Source organism: Centrocercus urophasianus, unplaced genomic scaffold (genome assembly GCF_019232065.1).
Source record: "Centrocercus urophasianus isolate 14NV4802_14NV808 unplaced genomic scaffold, USGS_Curo_1.0 seq_11, whole genome shotgun sequence".
NCBI lineage: Eukaryota > Metazoa > Chordata > Aves > Galliformes > Phasianidae > Centrocercus > Centrocercus urophasianus.
Genome location: NW_024884253.1, coordinates 2,143,200 through 2,149,199, shown reverse-complemented (window position 1 = coordinate 2,149,199; position 6,000 = coordinate 2,143,200).

Here is a 6,000-nt window from a genome sequence, read left to right as displayed (position 1 = left end):
ATCCAATCCTTCTGAAGTGAAATCATACTTCAGAGTTGATCTTGATCCTTCTTTGTAGCTAAAGGCATTCCAGTTACCTCCTCAGTGCTTGAAAAACTAATATTTGAAGCAGTAAGGACATAACTTTGTGTCTAGTTTCATAGTTCCTAGATTTATATTCCTTCCTTAGTCTAAATATGAGGGATAGGATTTGAAGTTTTAGGGATAACACTGGTCTGGACCCAAAGGCTGCATAAATCCAGCAGTGTTCAGACACAGACTCAAGCAGGAGAAGTATACCAATGATTTTGTTAAACTCTCCTAGATTATTGCTGAGTCTCATCTACCTCAGACTCCTAAAGAACTTCAAGAGCTCGAGAACTAGCCCCAAGTCAGGATGAATTGATAGTACGAATGTAGTCACCACACACCACCTTACAACATCCTTCAATAAGATAAAACTAAGGAGATGAAAAACATCTAATTTTACCTACCTTAGTGGCAAGCTTTTGATGGGGATTTTCTTCCTTGGATGTGTATATGTTTCCAGCAATTGATAATAGAGGGAGCATGGATGGCTTTCTCAGATTTGCTACTTATCTTCAAGACTAAGCATAGTGGGGGAAGTATACAATCCCAAAAAAACAGAATGATTAAGGTTGGAAAAGGCTGCTAAGATAACCTAGTCCAGCTGCCAACCCATCACCATCATATCAATAAACTATGTCTTTCAGTGCCACATCTACCTTTTCTTGAACACCTACAGGGACAGTGACTTCACCACCTCCCTGGGTATCCAGTTCCAATGCATTATCATACCTTATGAGAAGATTTTTTTTCCTAAAATCCAAGCTGGACCTCCTCTGGCACAACTTAGTAGTAACAGGTGTGGGATTCCTTCAGCCATCTTGCACAAATCCATTATTGCTTTAATTTCCCTTTTTTCCTCCCAGACTTAAGAAAGGGATGGTATCTGAAAGACCTTGAAAAAAACACAGTTGTAAGGACTATAAAAGGAGATTTTGCTATGACCATAACTTGTGTTGCTTCAGTGGATTTTTCTTTAAGTCTGATGCTGAGGTGGTGTCCGGATCTAGTTCATTAACAATGTTACCCATCCTAAAGAATGATTTTCAGTAGGAAGTGCATCTTGCCTGAATTTTCCTCAAAAGTTTCAAAATCTATATGTAGTTACTCACTGTGTGGTCTGATTTTCAAAGAGCTGGCCATTTTCCACTTCTGTTTGAATGAACTGCTGGATCCTCACCACCATGGGAAATGTATTTGGTTGGAAGAGTTTGAAGTGGATGATAAGTATCAATAAAGCCAACATTCCAGAAAGATATAGATGATTTTGAGCTTCTCCATTCATAAGGAGGGGAATTCAGATAAAGACTGGATCAAAGGGTTTTGTTTTCCAAAATGCACCTTGCAGTAGTCCTCAGAAAATAAGATCTGTTTAAGGTGTTCCAAGTAAGACACACAAAATGAAAGGTCATGCTTAAGAATCACCAAAGATACCCAAAGGCAATGATAGAATGCAGAATCCTTCATTATTAGCAGAGGATGATTTATTTCTTAGTGAATGAGTTAAAAAAAATAAATAGCGCGAGAATACAGAGGAAGTTGTGTGGGGAGAAATCAAGCTTTCAAAAATTGATTTCAGTAGTAGACAAACACAAGTTCAGGCCCAGAATTTATGCTTATTTGATGACACAACTAAAATGAACAACAAGAATGCAATGGAATTTGGTTGGCCTTACTATTTTTTTAAACAAAATAAATACATGAACTGCATATTTAACTATTTTTAACATTGTAAGAAACATTTATGGATTTATTTGACAGTTAGCAATATGGCCTATAGCAATTAATATTTTTTATTTACAGTTCTCGGTGCTGATAATGGACAAGTAATAGGCATGCTTAATTGGCTTTTAACTACAAGTATCTTGCTATACTATTTTCCTCTTTGCCCAATGGCAGCAATATTCCTGAGGATTTCAACATGAGTTTAATGTGCTGCTGATTTTTAATTACATTTTTATTGCTTACACAAATGCAAGCTCATTTGTGTGGCAAACCAGAGTCACAACCGAGGATGGTTCTGGCACGTTTCCGTACTCAGATACACTGCTGCTGCATGCAGCCTAGCTCTCCTCATTTTCTGCGTGTGGAATAAACAACATCTCACTTTTGTCCCTTCTCCAACTCCCTGCAGAAAGTACCCAAATAGCAGAAGAGTTCATGTCAGGAATGCAAACATCCTGACTGGTGGATGGTGATGCAAGTTCAGATTGAATTATCACAGTGAATTTTTTTTTCTCTGCAGGCAGCGGTCATAATGTAAGACTAGCACCACCTTGAATTACCAGCTTGTGTTTATGAACTGACCTCGCTATTGTTGGCATTAGAGAAATGTTGGCCAGGCAAAACTGCCATTGAAACTATATACTTCTGCCCTTACATCTGAAGGAGTTGGCACTATTAGCTCAAGGTCTACTTCTCTCTCCATCTCTGCTCCTGTTTCTTGCAAATAAATGCAATGTCCTCACCAGCAAGGACAAAACCAAAGCAAACAAGTTCTGCACACAGTGCTAGCTTGGCTATAAAAGACCAGAGCAAAACCAAACCCCTTTTTTAAGTTAGTAAGCAGTGAAGATTGACATATGTATCCCAAGACTTTTGAAACAAATCTTAAGCCTACACATATAGTCAGAGGGAGAGGAAGTGAAAATGTAACATAAAAAAAGGACAGATATTTGGTATGCTGGGCTATTGATCTCAATGGCCAAGAGAAGGTTCAGGAGGAATAGTCATCTTGGCCCAACAGACTTCCACTCCCTGAAGCATGAAAACTGGATAGTCAAAAACTATTGGAAGTGTTCATCAACAGTAGCTTTATTGGTCCTAAATAATTGTATGAAAATATGACTTATTCTCTTGACAGTAGATGGCACTGTTTCTATGAACTACTGACACATCACCCAGAAACGCAGATGTATCTTCTTCATACAGTCTATACAAGCAGAAAGCAAACAAGCAAACAAACAAACAAACAACAAAACCAACAAAAAAGAACAAAAGGAAAAGGCAAAAAATTACCACCCAAACAAACAAACAAAAAAAACAATAATGAAATAATATTATTAAAGTTACAAAATCTTAACTCTGAAATTTGAAAATGACTCATTATTCATTACACTTCACCTTACCCTCACTGCGGTGAGGCTTCATCCATATGATCACATATGATCACATTTTCCATCTCCAAAGGACCTCTGCCTCAGTTACTGCAGTGACTAAAGTTGGTCTTAGTTGCATAGGACAAACAAGAAACTCCTTTATGGGAGGTTTCTTTGTTCTTGTGTACTGAGGAACAGACTGAGGCACTGCTTTTCTGGAATTTGTGGATGTTCAATGAAATGTGTATGAAAAGTGAATTGCATCCTGCTTGAACTGGATACAATATCTTCATGCAGCATCTCTTCACCTGGCTATCTGATACACTTACGGATATCTGGAAATCCTCGCCAAATTACCAAACCTGAAATTCCTAATGAACAACATGTCTGCAAACAAAGAAAATAAGTTATACATTAAAAAAAATTCTCAGTTCTGTGAGCATCTTTAACAGCATCAACCAACAAGATCTATCTCAAGTTGACAGGTTCAACCTGGAAATCAGATTTCTTAAGTCTTCAAAATACCTATGGTGTATCTTGCATTTTTACTTATAGTCTTATAATGAGTTTTTGAAATGTGACCTGACTTTTCACTCCCATTCTCCAATCTTCAGTTTAAGCATTGCTTGGCTAGACTGCTTAGCTAAATTGCTCTTTTCTTTCCTAATTAGTCCTGACCCGTACCTGGTCCAGTTCCTCATCTCTTTCACTTTTCCTAAATTTCCTCTGTTCTAGTTTAAAACCATTGCATCTTGTCCTATACCACAGATACTGGAACACTTATCTCAGGTGTCCCCAAAACCTTGTTTTTTATAGGCTGAACAGTCCCAGTTCTCTCAGCCTGTCTTCGTAAGGGAGATATTCCATCCCTTGGATCATTTCTGTGGCCTTCATCTGGATAGGCTCCAAAGATCCATGTTTCTCCTGTGCTGAGAACTCCAAATCTGAACATTCCTCCCCACCGAGTTTTCTTAATTTTTCATTCCAGTACTTCCCCAGAGTTCCTCTCCCTTTTAATCCAATTTAGTTCCTTCTGTACAAGCTAGACCATGTTTCACTGTGATTCTATCATTTGACTCCTGTCAAGCCTGTTATTTGCACCTCATCCTGTCCAAAATTAGCTTCACTTCCATTTTTTCCTATCTAGTTTTCATCTATCTCACTGTATTCTTATTTCTTACATAATTATAAGTGTTCTCCCTTATCTTGAAACTACATGGCTTCAGATCTGTATTCTTAGCTTCAAAACCAAGCTTGAAATTCCTGTATCTTTGTCCAGTCTGTCCCATCCTCATTTATCCACCCAGCTAACAGTCCCCTTCATCATAGACACTGGTCATATGATCTTCAGACTCTATTTTTTGTTTTATCCAATTCTGTGTTTTAATCTTGTTTTGTTTATTCAGTTTGATTCTTCCCAGTCCATTTCCTCCTTTTATTTTTCACTCTCCTAACAGAGTTTTGTTGTTTCTACGTTTTTTCCCTGTCACTTCACAGAACCACATCATCGTAGAATCATTAAGATTGGAAAAGACCACTAAGATCATCTAGTCCAATTGTTGACCCACCACTATATTAAACCATGGCCTTCAGTGCCACATGTACTCATTTCTTGAACACCTCCTGGGACAGGGACTCTACCACCTCCCTGGACAGCCTGTTCCAACGCCTCACCACTCTTTTTGAGAAGAAATATTTCCTAACACTCAACCTGAATCCTGAAACTTGAGGCCATTACCTCTCATCCTACTTCAAGCAACAGGATAAACAACAGGACAGGCTATGTAAAGACTGTAGAGCTATACTGAGAAAAAGGTCTTCAGAGCATTTTCGAACAATTTATTGATTTACAGAGCTATTGCAGTGCTGAGTATTACTGTTATCATTGTACATTGCTAGCACAGAAGATATTATGAAACTGATCTATTTTTAATTATGGCAGACTAAATTACTGCCTATTCCAGCCTTTCTCCTTCCTGAGTTTCTATTTCTGTATGTTCTGTTTTTTGTTTATATTAAAAAAAAAAAAAAAAAAAAAAAAAAGGAGGGAGCCTGGGAAAGAGAGAGGTATTATCCCTGGTAAATCAATTAACTTCTCCAATCCAGCAAACTGTGAAAAAATACAATAACTCTCTTTAAATGTTCCATTAGGGCCCAGTAACAGCTCATTAGATTATACAAGGTATGTGTAATTGCCCAGAAAAGATGCACTACCTACCCTCAATGCTTAATTTAATCTCCACTCTTACATACAACTATATCTACCTACTAAACAAGATTCATGGCCTCATGCCCAATGCTACATGTGTATGAGTGTATGTTTTAAACATAAGAATGTGTTTTAAAGTCAAAACTGACATGGCTTTATTTCCAGTTGGTTGCTATAATCTTACAAAAAAGGCTGTGGAGGAGACGTTACCCATGCAGAACATTTTCAAGTAGATTGGAAATCCCCCACTGTGTTTTGTCTTTGCTGTATAAAGGAATTTTTCAGCCACCTTTCCAACCATCATGTGAGGTCCTGAAGATACTGAACAATACTAATGATACTAGTGACAGGAAGAGGGCAAATGGTTTTAAACTGCAAGAGGACACATTTAGAACTGAAGCAGGCTGCCAGAGTAATAGTGAGTGCCCCCACCCTGGAAGCATACGTCCCTGCCTATAGCAAGGGATTGGAACTGAGTGATCTTAAAGGTCCTTTCCAACCCAAACCATTCTATGATTATATATGGTGTATACATCTGTGTTTGGAGTATACACCTACCCTTTCCCTTCCCCTTAGCAAAGAAATGACATTCCTATGCCCATTTTGCTTCTGTTCACCTCTGCAGCC